Raw genomic sequence first — 16020 nt, 5'->3', positions numbered from 1 at the left:
AATTACCATTGTTCTGCAGCACATTCAGGGCACCATGATGTATCTTCCAGTTTGTAACTGCTATGTCTCACAAACCTAAAATTTGGCCATATTTTTTTTCAAGAAACCATTAATTATGAAAGTCATGTTCAGCTAAGCTTTTTTTTTTTTAAGAAATCAATAAACTTATACAAATTATGACCATGGAATACAGTTCATGGGTGTTTTAGTTCACATTACTTCAATTAGAGTTCAACATAAATAAAGACTAATATGTTTTTTAACATTGGTTTTACCCAGTTCTTACTGCACACTTCAGCAGGGATATTGCAATTATCTACCACACCACCACTGATACAAAAGCAAGTATTTTTATTTCTTGCATTATTTTATTAATACAACTGGAACTTAGCTCTTTCACACACCCACCCCCCACCCCACCCCACCCACCCCCCCCCGTTTTTCTCTCCTCTCTAAGACTTGTTGACAAAGCTGGATACCTAAAGCTCCATATATCTGAAAACATGTAAGGTTATGCAAACAGAACACAAAATAAATGTAGAAAAAGAAACTGAAAAGCAAGACTATTCTCTGTCTATGCATAAGAATAATAGACTATACAAAGTATAGAGCAGAAAATGGCAGCTGTAATTAAATGTTAGAGAGTACTTCCAGCAGGAACAAGTAGTCTAAAAGTCAGAACAGGAATGGAAAGGAGAAATAGGCCTACTATTGTGCAAGTGAGGCAGAAATCAAAATGTGGTATTTCAAGTGGGGAATAGGTACACCATGTATGTTAGGCAGCTATTCTAACAACTTAGGTGTGTCTGGCAAATATCTGCATGCTGGATGAATGTTGTAATTTCCTTTGAGAAGTAAGCTTGTACAACTAACATATGTAATATCTCAAAAAGAAATTCAGAGATTTTTTACCTGACTAAGTTATGACATAATTCTGTGCCTTTACTGTATAACAGCTATCTGACGTTAAGAAAGGCCAGTTAGGACTTATTTAATTTCCCACATACTTGGTAGCAAGCATTTGCTTGCATCTTTTTAGAAACTGCCTGTATTATTTGCCATTATGTATCTTGCAGCCATCTTGGTATTCATAATACCCTATTTAAATTGAAATTAGGAAGCATGATTCACAAGCTTGATACTATGAAAACTTCTATTAAAAAAGGTACCATTTATGTGTTATTAAACAGCTGGAAAAACTATTTGCACCAAAAAACATGTATTCAAGCATAACAACTAGCACAATGAAAGCAGAAATTTTCTAATTATTTAATAAAGCTACTATATTTGATGGCTTAATACAGTTTGCCTGCACTGAAGAAAACAGCTCAGTTACTCAAAAATCTAATAGCAAAAAATATACAATCAATATTTTTCCCCTCTGGGAATGGGAGCAAGCACCACCTGCCACATATATATATATATATATATATACACACATAACTGAGATCTGGCTCGAGAACCAGAATTCAAATTTGCATAAGAATGACCAAGGAGTGTTTTTTAACTGCCTACGTGACCCAGGAACATAAGTGCTTGTAGTGAGAGTTAAAACAAGCAAGCTAAACTTGATACTTCGAACTCCCCTTAGGTATCTTTACCTAAGGGGTATCTTTACCTGACTCACTTAAATATGCCTCTGGGAGATGCCTTCGACAGGAACAGAGGGAAATCTGAGCACAGTGAAGACCTCACTGGATAAATGAAGGGATTTCCATCACCTCCAAGGAGGGCAAGAGCTCGGCTTACATGCAAATAGAAACATTCTTGCAAGATTTGCAGTTTAGCTGCATTTGATGGTAAGAAATTCCTGCTAAGGTACCTTTGTTACACATTACGCCAGTGCAGCATCCTGAATTAGAAAAGATAGCTTGTGGCCATGTTTTCAATATGCAATGCAGCTAATCTAGTCCATATGGGAACATGCTCTTTACAGGGCTCCACCTGTACCACTCAGAAAGGACAGAAACTACTGCTACCCAAATTCTTTGCACTGTCACAGAGGTCCTGCCACAACATTCGGAATTATTGAATCTCTTGTGCTTTGGGCTCCCTCAGCCTGTAAAGCTAAGGTAACAGAGCATCCCAACTCCCATGCCTGCCCTGATGGGAAATACATTAGAGCCTACCAGCTTCTGAGCTTCTGATACAGGCCATGAACGATCACTGCAGTTACAACATCATCCTTAATCTAGGCCATCATGAGAAAATTAAGGCTCCTTTGTGTCCTCAGTATTTCAAGACACAAATTTGGTTGCAAATAAGGAATTACTCCTTAATTAACAAAGTCTTTTCAGCATCATGTTTTTCAAACTTGTAAACATTTAAATAATAAAACAAACTAACCAAAACAAATAAAATGAACAAATAAACTAAATAAATAAAATAAAGCCTATCTAAGGAGACAAATATTCATTCAACTGAAATGTTTTACTAGTTAAAAATGGCAAAGTAAATAACACTGAAACATAAATACCTGAAACACAAATGCTCTGACTTTCTGTCAGAGATCCATGTTTCTGTATTATAAAAATGCGTTCAGCTATCCTACTGTACAGGATATTAATATGTAGGTCTTTCTTTAAACTCAAATTAGATTACAGTGTTAGTAGGTCATAATGGAGGCATTGTTCTCGTAACATGTGCTCTCCTGTGCAATTCTGCTGCTGATAACTATTCAAATCAAGGAATCTAGGTGGAAGTAGAATGTTATACTTTTTATGTCAAGCTGTCTAACTAATGTGAATGTAAAGAAACAATAAATTCTACATCAGTAAGTGCTCAAATAAGTTTTTACTTCTGATATTACCAGTGAATACAACAACCTCAGGCATCTTTCTGGTGACGCAAACTCTATAAAAACTTACCTAGTCTGACCTTTCAAATCAGAAGTCTGAGGTTAACCTCTAGAAATGAGAAAGGAGAAGTGAATTTGGCCATGAACGTTGTTTTACCACATTACCCCTGCAAACACATTTTTGAGATATTCATGCTTCAATGACAGAAAACTCGCCTTTCTGCATGAACACGTTGGAGCTACTGAACGGAAAAGGTGGGACTGAGAGGGAAGCAAGATGTTTATATACTGTACCAGCTCCCTGCCCTGTGGCCTGGTGCACAGAGGAATTGCAGTACGGAACTCTATCTGCTACCACATGAATCAACCACTTCAAAATAATTGTCTAGAGCTTGCAGAGGCCTCTGGTACATGGGCAGATGTCACCTGACTGTTCCTGCCTTGCAATCCGCAAGTGCAAAAGTACCGTGTCATGGAAAACTTTGCCTTGGAAACGGCAGAGGACTGGGACACGAGCCTAAGAGGAGTCTGGCTCTTTCCCCTTCACCAGTCAGAGGCTGAAGGGGGCCAAGCTGCACATGGGAAGGGAGCAAGCTGCTGGCTGTCATCCTGCTCTCTGCTTCCTGCCCTCTGGCTAGCAAAGGGTAGATTTCATCACCCACCTGCGTCATGACTGCTACGAGTAAGGAGCCCAGTTGGCAGTGTGTACACTGAACATTTTATTCAAAGGACTCAGATCCTTTTGAATTCTGGTAGGAGCTTTTGCAAATCACATTCAGATCATCTCATCAGAAGAATTTGTGCATAATCCCAGGACTATTTCTGGCACACAAAACAGCTGTAACTGAAGTTTTCACCTCTGCTAAAGTGCCTATGAAAATTTCTTCATGCATTAGATAGGCATGCTATAAGCATCTAGCTTGTTTAACCAGGAATAAAACAATGTCATCTGAATTTGCAAAGATACCCTCACAGCCTCTCAATCTTGTCCAAAACATAGCACAGATATTGCATCCTTAGCACAGTTAACTTCCTCTCTACAAGGCTTAGTGCATCTTAAAAGTCAGGTGGAAAACTGTAGGTAACAAACTAAGGAGCCAATAATGTCCTGCTGTTGCAGAAAAAGGCTTTTTCCCATGTCAAGAGCAACCTAGGAGTATCAGCCTTCTCTAGAGGCAGGAGTTGGATCAGATGACTTTGGAGGAGCAGTTCTGGCCCAGTTTTTCTATAGGTCTGTCTTGCACTACGCACCACCAGCTGCACTTAGCCAGATGAAAGTTTACAAAGGCAAATACTAACATCAGCCTTTGCTCACCTCTGAGTCTGAAAAAGTCTCACTGGAAATCTTAAAAAATTCCATGAAGATGTTAAGATTTTATTTATTATGTAATTAGCATGAATTATTATTGATAATTAATTAATTCTAAAAATACTAATTTTAAAAGCTATAAAACAGTAGTATATTTGAGTTAATTCTGTCATAGTGGTAATACAATTCTCTGATGATTCACATGATTATACTTGGGGTTTCTAAGGAACAACTGAACTTTATCTTTACATGCATTTTTCTTCTGGAAGTTTCTTCTTCACTTGGGATGATCTGTCCCCAGTTTACACACAAAATGTTATGTGCTACCTTCATGCAGCCAGATATGCAGTTGCTTACTAACATGTTTGCAACACTGACAGACCATTTCAATTCATGAATATTATGAATGCTTTTCATTAAAGTGGTGGACTGAACTATTAGTAAACTCTTCAAAAATAAGAGTGAAACTAATTAGTTAAGCAACCATATAAGCACTTCCCCAGCTGTTACTGCAAAGCTAAATAATACAACATCCTTAGCCAAAACTGGAGCCTGGGAATTAAGTTTGTTGCTTCATTTTTAACCATACTAAAATCAGAAACACAGCAGCTAGCTATAACCAGGCAGCTGACAGGTGTGCATTTGGCAAGATGCTGCTCTGAGAATTATTTTGGCCCCCAGCTACATAGGGGCAGAAGGCAGAAAACCAGACATGTTGACCGAACCAGAGGTCTACAGTTTACTACATAAAAAGTCTTAAGCATTCAGAGTGAGTAGCAAGATGCTTCTATTTAAGGTCCAAATAGAGAATCTGTACGCCAAGACAAAGCACGTATGTGTTGACCCTATTGAAGAATCTGGATTCAAATTGAACTAATGAAGGAAAGCACATCTAAAACTGCATAGAAAATACTCCTATCATTATTTCTTTAAAAAGCATGAGCTAGAATCTCAGTTAGAAAGTGTCGTACATTTGGCACAGGAGACATTTGGCACTTCACTATCCGGGGACAACTGGCCCCAAAACACAGAGATGCCCCTGCTCAACAAACCTCAGGATGTCTGGGAAGATTTAGGTGCTTACACTTTTTCAAATCCAAAGCTTTCCCCCTCAGATTCACTGCTCCTGGGGACCACTTGTCCAGAACCAACTTCTGAGACAGTTAACTGCACTGAGAAATGAAAACAAATAAAACAGGGCTAAGGACTCCATGGAGCAGCGAGGCAGCAAGAAGTGGATAAACAATCAGGGCAGCTTAACATGGCAATTGCCTTCCTGCTGAACCAGTCCTGTGGCTGTCCCTCAGGCTCATATGCACGAGTTCCTTCACAGAACTGTCGCAAAGCTTAAATTATTGATATCTGCGAAGCACAGCCTGTCAGGAGGTACCAAAGAACACTCTCCCTGGAAAATAAATATGAAAGAGAGTAGATCCTTCGGCCACTTAAAGCCTGCTGATGAAGGGCTGAATCTTGGTCTGATCTTAACCCTGCAGATGGGCCTTCCAGCTCCAGTTGAAAAGCAGCATGCAGCACCAAGCCTATCCACGTCCCCACTTTGCAGTTAAACAGTCATGTTCCCAGGCTGTAGCTTCTTGCTGGGGCTGCTTATTTGGAGCCTAACACCATTTCTGAGCTAACTTTCAGGTTAAAAGCAGGTAGTCCTACTGCTTGTTACTTGCTCAGAGCAGTGTAACAACCATGAACAAGGGCAAACTATCAAGTACCAGTTGTTGATATCAGTGGAAAGCCTGGCAACCAGTTTATGACATTTCTTGCTTCTTTCCATCACAGGAATGACTACCTAGCAAAACCACCAAAGATAAAACAGGGTTGGTTTTTCTCAGCAATTTGCACTAATGAGGACCGAGAATTTCTAATTCCTTAACAGGAGAGGAAAAGGGATCAGGAATTTTCCTAAGATTTTTTTTTTTGTTGTTCCTCCCTGGAAAACACAACCTTCCACAAGGTTGGATTCCGCTGTATCCAAGCCAAATGTAAGTAGACCTTCACTCTCATTTTTTTTCTCCAAATAACCCAAGTAAAGCCTAGATAAGCCCCACAGCTGTATTGAACTGCTGGAATTAGTCAGAAATAGATGGTATCACTAGCACAGCAACAAATGGAGTGAGATACATAGGAAGAAGAGACAGGTTAGGGTCACACTCAACCTTTCTTGCACACTTTTGCTGATGCTTACACAATAGATAAAGCACTGCAGTGCACTTGAGCAGGACAATAAAGATAATGAGAACTTACTGACTAAGCAACAGTGAGAGAAACATGGAGCCTGCTGGGAAAACCAGAGCAGAAAGCATACTTAATTTCAATAGAAAATGAGCTGAGATAGACCCTTATCTCACTGAAGGCACTGGGGTTCACAACCCTGGCCGCAAAGATGCATTTCAGTATGATAGCCCATTGGCACACATGACTGGCAGCTGTAGAAGGATTTATGAAGATGATGCAGAGAAACTGAGCCTTTCCTAAGCTCTTGAAATAACTAGCAGCTGGAGAAGCTCATCTGCATCACCTAATCTGTCCAGCTCCACTTTGCAGGAACACTCATGGCCCCAGTAAGCCATCTGCAGTGCCACTGCACCCCAGTTCACTGCACAATTACTCTCATTGTAAAAAACATTCTCTTATGACTTGAGATTTTCCTGTTTCAGCTTCAGGCCATTGCACCTTGTCTTTCTTTCTTCTGAGAATGTGGGTAATTCCCTTCTTTCATTTATACTATTATCTCTGCAATTATTTATAGTCTGTAACTATAAATCTCCCGAGTCCTCCATTTAACACAGTTCTTTCAGTGTCTTTTTCTGTGGTCTTACTTTTCTATCATCATCCATTACTGGCTTTGTATCATCTCTGTTTTTCATAATGGTTATGATATGGGGTATTGAGTGAATTCACCATTCTAATGGCAGGAAAATCATAGCTTTATGAATCAGAGGCTCGTTATTTTAAATCTATTCCTTGAGAAAAGATAGTGTGTTTTATGAGACAACGAGACTGAAAAAGCACAGGCAACCTTGTTTTCAAGTGGCAAATCACACATCCTAAACTTGGAGTGTTGAAGCAAAGCTCTGAGAATTCTCAGAATGAATACCCAAAATATTGTAGTTTCCTTCAACTGTATGGTAAGAAATACAAGAGAAAGCAAATTTTTGCTAAATTAATAAACAGTAATGAGAACATCGGTCTGAAAGAAGGATCTCATAATAGAAATTATTAACAAAGCCTTTTCTCCAGGTGACAATGATTCCCTTTTACATATATCAATATAAATTTAAAATTTGAATAGTGGTGTGTATTTACCTGAAAATAAGACAAGAGCTCAAATAATAATAAAAACTACCGGGAAAGGCATGGATGGCATCTATTCTACAAAATGGCTGATGTCTTGAAATTTTTCTAAGCTTTCATTTTTGAAAAAAAAAAAAATAAATCTGGAAATGTATTAACTGCTGTTCTGTGGCTTAAACCATCCAATCACTATTTCTCTTGTATTTACTACTGAATTACTTGAGCCCTGCCAAGCATTGATAAATATACCCCCTGGAAGTGCCTTCTGACACAGGGGACATTTTTTCCTTCATTTTACTGGGCAAAGAGGCATTAAGAAACTAATCTGCACTAGAACATTGAAAAATATTCCTACAAAGCCAAACCATAAACTGAACCTAGACATCCTGGGCTGCTGTTCAGTATCTTCACAGCAATATTCTTAGGAAAAAAAAACAGAGAAGGTAACTGTAGTTGAAAAGCCTAAAGAATCACTTGTTATATGCAAATCAGATTTATCTTCTTGTAATAGGACAAGCTATGCTGTATTGACAAAGAAACTAACTGCAGAGATCATGATAAAATGGATCTCCAAGGAATAACGGAGACATGATAAAATTGCAACCATCACAAAAACACAGCTTTGAAAAAATACTTACCTATATTTTAAAAAATTGGGACAAAATTAAATAATGGTTATGACTGTGCAGTGGTTTTGCATACTAATGATGCGACAGTCTTCAGGAAAAAAAATATCAAAATCAATCTGGAACAGAAATGATAATGGGATAGAACTGGAGTCTGATATGGGCTACCAGACAGGACGGCTGAAAGAAATGTCAGAACTTTGTATTTTCACTTGAACTTTCCATGCATAGAAGAATGTGCTACTGATTGCTGTCAGTTCTGGCCACTTCAGCACATGAATGATGGATGTATCTATTACTAGCCAATAAACCAACACTACTGTAGTTGAGGGTGTTTTTTGATTAGGTTTTCCACATCAGAGCTGGTAAAATACTATTTGAATGATCACCAGTCAACTCACTTTAAATCAAATTAATTAAATTGTTTATTGTAAAAGAACAAATTTTAAAATCTTGAGAGAACTAGAGAGTTCAAGACTTTGCAATTCCTTCAAATGATCATCAAAGGTATTAATAAATTAAAAAAGAAAGTCCATTGCACACATACTGAATATGATACTAAGATCAAAGATCCTCTAAGTATAACTCTGTAACTAAATTAATAATTGATTCACTTTTCAACAAAACAATGACAATGTCATCAAGTGTAAAATGGTTAAAGGAAAAAAAAGGAAACAATACAAGTGGAATACAGCTGAAACTCCAAAGATCTTGCAGTGGCAAAAACAGTGTCTATCCTAAGATGTGCTTTGGAAGAACATAATGAACATTGTTTATATTTAAGGAAGACAACAGGATAAGTTTCTCCAGCTGCTCAGCCAGTCACCTACAGTCTCAACTTCAATAATATACTAAGTTTTAGAACAAATACAGAATAGAAAACTTCATAAACTTCATGTGTGCTTGGAAAATAGGAGAAAGCCATTGGGATTTACCAGAGTTTGCTTGTACCCAAATAACTTCACTCTTTCTTTCAATAAGTCATCTGAATTTTTCAACTAATTAGCTAGATCAATGTCACTCATGTGAAGAATCTAAATGAGATGAACATAGGAAACTATTAGTTAAGCAGCAAATGCTGGCAATTTGTACAAGAGTTGTCAGATGGAGCAACATATATAGCTTAAAGGGTATATGAGGAATAATGGTGAAAACTTTAAAATAAAGGAGTTTACTTAGAGGTGATCAGCCATGGGATTTATCAAATAGTATTATCACCAATATTAAACATCATCATAGCAATCTAAAAATTAGGAGGTTAACAAAATTAAGGACACATGAAGGTGGACAGCACACTTTAACAGACGACTGACATATAAACTAAATAAGAGAAATTGTATAAATGCCTCTGAATGGCCACGCAGAAAAGTCCATTTCTCCCCTTTTATTATCAAGGTACACTTGCTCCTCAAGATAAAAACTTAGGGTAGGTGGATATGTACACCAGAAACCATGACACCACCTGATGCAGCCAGAGGGAGAGCACAGGATATCTATCAGTCAGGGTACTTCCATCAAGGAAAATTATCAGTGTCAGCTTAATGTCAGCATAGAAGACTCGAAAAAGTCCCCCTGTGCAGCTCCTCGAGCCCTGGAGCACCACCTTTCCGTTCAGTCAAACCCAGGAAAAGTGAGTTCAAACTGGGGGAGGGCCTGATGGTCCCAGTAACAATGGTTAGAGGGATAGTCTCTCAGCAGTAAAGAGCATAAAAGAGTTTAGCTAGTTTAGCTTAGAAAAGACAGAGCAAGAGAGGACAGGGAAGAATGTCAGGCACAGTCACTGAACACAAATCTTGTCTCAGAAGCAAAAGGAACAAAACTAACAGAGTAAAGAAGTTCTTTGTGTAAATTAGAATTAAACTGAGTAATGCAGAAATGAGACATCAGGATACTCTTGGTAAGCTTTACAGTAAATACCTCATTGTAAGCAAAAAATAATCAAGCAACCCTCCTTTTCCCTTCAAAATCAGTTATAACAAAGAAACAATTGACCTTAAAAGGATAGACTATACTTATATCTATCCTACCTGTGTATGTACTAAGACGGCCCAGGCCTAAGAAGGCCGAGTTTCAACCTGCAGAATTAAAGTTGGACTCTCTGTACTGCTATAGGCAGTCACATTTTATTATACACATTATACTATTGAAATAGATTCAGAAACTGTATTTCATGGCATCATTTAATTTTACAGAAGCAATTTCCTTGTAAGCAAAATCTAACGATATTTCAGTATGCAGAACAAAAGTATCTTGCAGATAGATGCAAAGGCATCAGTACTGATCAATTTCAATGTAAGTTAAAATGTAAGGGAGTGCTGTTATATTGCATTTCCTCAGTTTATAAATCTGTCTACCACTTCTTGCCAAACACCACCTTCAGCAGAGACAAGCTTGACCATTTGCCTGTCGAATATTACACCTCTTCCCTAACAAGAATATCCAAAAAAAGACTGTGAAACTTAAACATATGGGGAAGAGGAAGGGCTAATGAATGAAAATTGCAAGAGTTTGCAACACTCTTAGTGATGAAAATGATTACTGCATTCAAAATGTGAGTAGGCAATGCAGAATGTAACAGCAAATCATTTTTGCAAGAATTATGGGACATGGAAAACACAATCCAAGTCCAATTAACTGATGAGCCCAGGGCAGATATTGCACTTTCTCCTTAGTTTGTTCTTTTTTTTGATCATCAAGTCCCACAGTCTATCTGCACAAAACAGTGAGGATTTCCCCAGCATGGTTCTCTGCTGCTTATCCTTACATGGAGGTACACACAGGTTTTCTGCAACATTTTTTTACCTTTGGTATGAACCAAAAGCATATTCCAGAATTTCTATATTCAGGATAATACACTGTATTCTGTCTTCACATTATCCTCCAAATCTAAACACTCCCAAAATAATGCAAAAGCATCATGACCCACTCCAAGCTTACTAGTAATGTGTTGCTCCCCTGTTTTCTATGCTTTACAGGCACAACACCACAATCAGAAGTTTTAACCCACTGAATCACATTTCTTATTTTTAACGTACACCACATAATTTTTCATCCTTAGTAAAGAAGAAAACAAATATTAATATCCTTCTCCACTGTAGAGTTTTTTGGAACACAAATGTCAGATTTACCATATCTGCATGGATGTGTACTTCCACAAAGGTGAACATATAGACTGTTTCACAGTGTACATTAAAGAAAAGCTTCAAATTCCTCTTATTCCACTAGAAAACTTTACAAACACGCACTTCTGGTGGAATTTTAATACATTTTCATCCTAGCAGATTTTCTCACAGGAAAATCTGATCAGAATATACGTATAATAAATCTTGCAGTATCAGGAAGATCAAGTGCTATTTGGTTTATTACTAAGCATATGGAATTGGTGTCACATGAGGGCATGATATTCTAAAGAGTTTCTAATTTCTAAAGATAAATATAAAAAGTGCACATCTGCAAAATTGGTAAGCATATATTTTGAAGCCACAGTCTATGCCACATCTGACAGAAATGGAGGCTCTTTTTTTTCACAATTAAAAGAAAAAAAATAAAGAAAATTTTGGTTTCAAAGCATGACTTACATACAATTCTCTCATTTCCAGGCTTCCACACTGAACAATGAAAGGTGAACTTGTGTTTTGAAAACAAATCAAATGCTACAAGGTTCTGTTCTTAACATGACATTGTAATTATGAAGTTTTCTAATACTGCAACACTACGGAAAATGTATTTGTGTCCATATCACACATGCTCATAAAGAGGGGAGCCGCATTAATAGGTGATCATACAAAGAAAACTGACCAGTTTGTAGCACAGAGGAGGGAATCCTGACCTCACAGAAAACAGCAGCACATTCCAATTAGTGTTGATACTGGGAATTGTATCCATTGTTTCAGCCATCGTGAAGAATACAGACAAAAGAAATAAGTATTTTCTAGCCTTTCTGAGATGAACATTTCTTGTACCACTAACAATTAAAAAAAAATTAAGAGTGCATTAAAATCACCAGTGAAACTTAAGTTCTGTCCCATTTTTACAGCTCAGATGATGATGGTGGGTGAAATGGACTTTTCTGTGAGTCCTGATTCACTCCTAGATATCCTGAAGAACACAGGAATGGTGCATTTTTACTGGAAAGTTGTGTATGTGTTTCTCTGCTCCCCTTCTTTTTTGTGCAGACAAATACGGACATGAGCAGGACTTTTTAGCAAGAGTATAAACCTTCACCCAGTTTGCAGGGAAGCCTTCAAAAAAGAAAAAAAATAGGCCAATTTAACACACAGATACAGATACGCAATCACATGAATCAGGACTCGTGCTCATACCTATTTTAAATTATTCCCAAAGGATACATTCGCTCTTTCTCATCCCCTGTACAGTAATAGAGATCCTGGCTCTGCATGTCCAAAATACAGCCGTGAACACACCTCCTCCATTTACTCTAAGTTCAGGCATGCAATCTCATAAGCAGATATGTCTAATGCCAGCATACAATGAAGAAAATATTTCTGCAACTGGTCCTAACACAAGGTGTTACCCCATTATACATAGTTGCTGCTTTTTCTACCCATGAGGCTTTCCTTTTCTTTATTAGATTAAGCTGAATACTGTAGACACATCCTCACTTCATGTCCTTCAGCAAAAGTGCCAAAGGCAAAATTCACACTGATTTAAGACCTGAGGCTGAATTAGTTATCCCAGTACTTCAGGAATTCATTTAGAAATGGAGGCTATGTGGTCTTTAAGGAAAAAAGAAAAAGGAACAAAACACACTGCATTCATGTTACATGTACTTCAGAAGGTCCTTTTTGCTCTTTATTTTTTTCTTGAAGCTGACTTTACACTCTATAACCAACAGAGTAAACTAATTATCCCAAAGAATCCAAACCAAAGGATGACATCGCTTATCCATTTGTTATAAGTCCAAATGTATTAACCAGTGAATTGGTGTTGGAAAGTCTCAGGGAGCCAATATCTGCCACAATTCCCAAAAGGAAAGGTAATATGCCTTTTCTTGTTTTGTCATATTTTAAGGTGAAGGCAATGCCAAAGTGGTTTGCTTAGCTTCTTGGCAGTACTTTCCAGCTTTTTCAAGGGAACATCATATAATCAAATTCTTGATTATTCACCAGTTATGGCCAGAAAACTGGGTGGAGATTTGGAGACTTCCCTGAAAATAATTAGCAGTAATAAAACAGTTATGAATAATATTTAATACCATATACCACTTGACTATAGGAACATGCTATAGGTGGCAATGCCAGGCTACCTTTCACACTCCCTCTCTGTACTGAGGCTGTGCACTTTCTTAGCCATCTGCTATCTGCAGCTTCCTGACTTCCCCAAAAGTTGAAGAAGTTTAACTCATACACATATCACAAAAAACAAAGACTGCAGATCACTACTGGAAACAAAGCAAATGTTAATGTGTTTACCCCAACAAAATGAACAAAGGAGTTACATGAGCCAGCTCACATTCCCTACAAAATTCAGCACCCTACCCAAACCTTAGATCATCCTGGGCGCTTTGTTCCTACAATATCACTAGCACAGTGGGGCTGCTATTTCCCCACATGCATGTATTTCCAACAGACAGGAACTCACAATTTTATTCTATTCTCCTGTACAGATATATTCTGTATGAACAAGTGACTCTCTATTCATTATACACACTGCAGACCCCCCCCAGATACCTTCCCACTCCCACATGATGCAAGCCTTTGAAAGACTATAGCTGCTGCAAAGACATGACACCCCAGTGCAGATGGCTCCCATCTGCAGACCATCTCATAGCATCCAGCAGCATACCTGCCCCTTTCTTGAACAGAGTTCCTGTAAGGATGGTACGAAGAAGCACCATGGAGAAGCATGGAGAAAATTTCCTGTCTGAGACCCCTTTACGGAGATTCCACCAAAACCCATGGATTATAAGATTCATGCACTAATTTACTTAAGCATTTCAATATAGCTGAAATTGTAAAAATTACTTTATACCAAGTTCTGCTTTGGAGTCCAAATCCTGGGGTATATAAAGAGCTAGGTACATCCCAGATAGAAAGCTGGACCCCCATCACAAAGCCAGGTGCAGACACTCATGAAGCAGCCATAATGCAGGGCACAAAGAATAATTTTTTTTTTTCCCTCCAGTAAGCCCATGTCTTCCACAGACAAACAAGTAAGGCCATCAGCTACTAGGATACACCAAGGTATGTCCAGCTCTGTATTTCTGCATGACTGGAGTCTTCTTGTGTATTGCTGCACTCAGTATATGGCTTATAAAATATTTCTGTAATGGCAGCAGGACATTCATGAAAATGCTGTTCAGCTCAAACAAAGCACAGCAAACCATGCAGCAGTGAGCACTGAAGGCAGTATGTTGTGTCGAAGATCTGCAAGGAGAATTATGTTTTCAACATACACTAAGCCACCTTCTTGAGGACCCCAGTCAACCCCCGTGTACACAAAAGATTTCTTTTCTTGCTTGAAGCAGCCTATGTTTGCAAGAACATGGCTGTGTAGCATCTAATGCTACATACCAGGCTGGGAAAGCAGTCTTTGCCCCTGAGGCCGTGAGGTGGAAGGGCTGTAGGAAGGCAAACACTAAGAACTGCTCTCTTCATATTTACACACATGTGAGAAATATAAAAACCAGATGTATTTCAGTTACATTAAGTCAAATCTTGACTTTTTAAACAAGTCTCTGATACATCAACTCTTTGCCCATTTGGATGACATGTAAAGCCATTCATTACATGAACTGCAAGAGATAATCCACTCCAAAGTTATTCATGCAGTAATATGATTCATCTTTAGTGTAGCCATGATATAACTGGATGTGAATCAAAAAGAGCTTCACTCTGCAAAAAACATACAAAGAAATATGTTATGGCATTGAGGAAACACGGAAAATCAAACATACTCGCTTCACTGGAGGAATCATTCATATTACTGAAAAAGACTTACGGTATTAGGCTAAATAATCAAGACTTCATTTCCCAAGGGAAGAAACAGCAACCAGCTTTTTCGTCATTTTTGGATGGAGATGCTTGCTGAGGTTTATACCTGCGCAAGAGTATTAAAAGCACAGCACACAGTGCCACCATAAACTAGCAAGTCTATAATACTACTTCTTTTTAAAAAGCACAACGTTTCAGAAAGCATAATTCCGAATTCTAAGTGCCGTGTATAAACGCAACTTTGCATTTTACCGGCCCTTCTCTTCGATCTAGATTTCACCGAGACATAACTGGATGTATAAAACGCTACAAACGTGGTGCAAAACTACCAATTGTCCTCCTTAAATAAAAGGCGAAGCTCGCAATTACACGACTTTGGCAAAGCGTTCTGTAAAATTACTAATTAACTACGATCCCTCGATCGGATTACGCAGAAGTGCTTTTCTTCCTCTAGAGCCGCGCCTGCTTCTTTTTAAATCAAGTTCCGCTACAGAGGGAGGGAAAACCGCACAAACACGCGAGCGTGTGAGCATGGAGCGGCGGGCACCGCCTGGAAGACACGCTGTTTCGGAGGCAGCCAGGGCGCAGCGCGGCTTTCGGCACGCCCGGACCCCCTCCCCGCGGCCGGCGGCAGCGGCGCTGGGGACACGCAGGGGAAACAAAGCGGCCCCCGCCGCCGCGCCCCCCGACCCTCTGCCGCCGGGACTGCCGCGCTCCGCCGCCCCGGTGCGGGCTCTGGCAGCAGGGTCGCACCGTGCCCGTCCCCGCCCTGCGGAAGGAGGGCCGGGCGGGGGGGCGCGGGGGGCTCTGCCCGCAGCACCGCGCCGCTCCGCGCCGCCGCAGCGCCACTCACCGCGCCGCCCGTGCCCCGCCGAGCCGCGCCGAGCGGTGTGCGGGCGCGTCGCGGCGGCCGCAGGTGCCGCGGAGGAGGTAGCGGGGGCGGGCGGCGCTGGCGGGAGCCAACCGGGGCCCTTCGCGGCGCCGTGAGTCACCAGCGGGCGCGCAGGGCGGCCGGGCGGCTGCTAT

The 16020-nt window shown here is 39.6% G+C and overlaps 1 long non-coding RNA gene across 3 annotated transcripts; it reads right to left on the bottom strand.

Annotated features, from left to right (window-relative positions):
* Positions 1 to 8448: 8448 nt before the first annotated feature.
* LOC111940623 (uncharacterized) lies at positions 8449 to 15929 on the bottom strand. Of its 3 annotated transcripts, XR_015280408.1 has the most exons (4): positions 15848 to 15929; positions 15002 to 15100; positions 13308 to 14895; positions 12822 to 13208 (listed from the first exon to the last, which is right to left on the bottom strand). It is a non-coding gene; the product is annotated as an uncharacterized LOC111940623 (long non-coding RNA). The 3 variants fall into 3 exon arrangements; XR_015280410.1 differs by lacking the exons at positions 12822 to 13208; positions 15848 to 15929 and adding an exon at positions 8449 to 12282 and having other exon boundaries at positions 14033 to 14895; positions 15002 to 15711; XR_015280409.1 differs by lacking the exon at positions 15848 to 15929 and having other exon boundaries at positions 14033 to 14895; positions 15002 to 15704.
* Positions 15930 to 16020: the final 91 nt, after the last annotated feature.

The sequence above is a fragment of the Cyanistes caeruleus genome, chromosome Z (genome assembly GCF_971803275.1).
Source record: "Cyanistes caeruleus chromosome Z, bCyaCae1.hap1.1, whole genome shotgun sequence".
NCBI classification, from domain to species: Eukaryota; Metazoa; Chordata; class Aves; order Passeriformes; family Paridae; genus Cyanistes; species Cyanistes caeruleus.
Note: the sequence above shows the minus strand (reverse complement) of the source record. Positions and strands in the feature narration are given on the sequence as shown.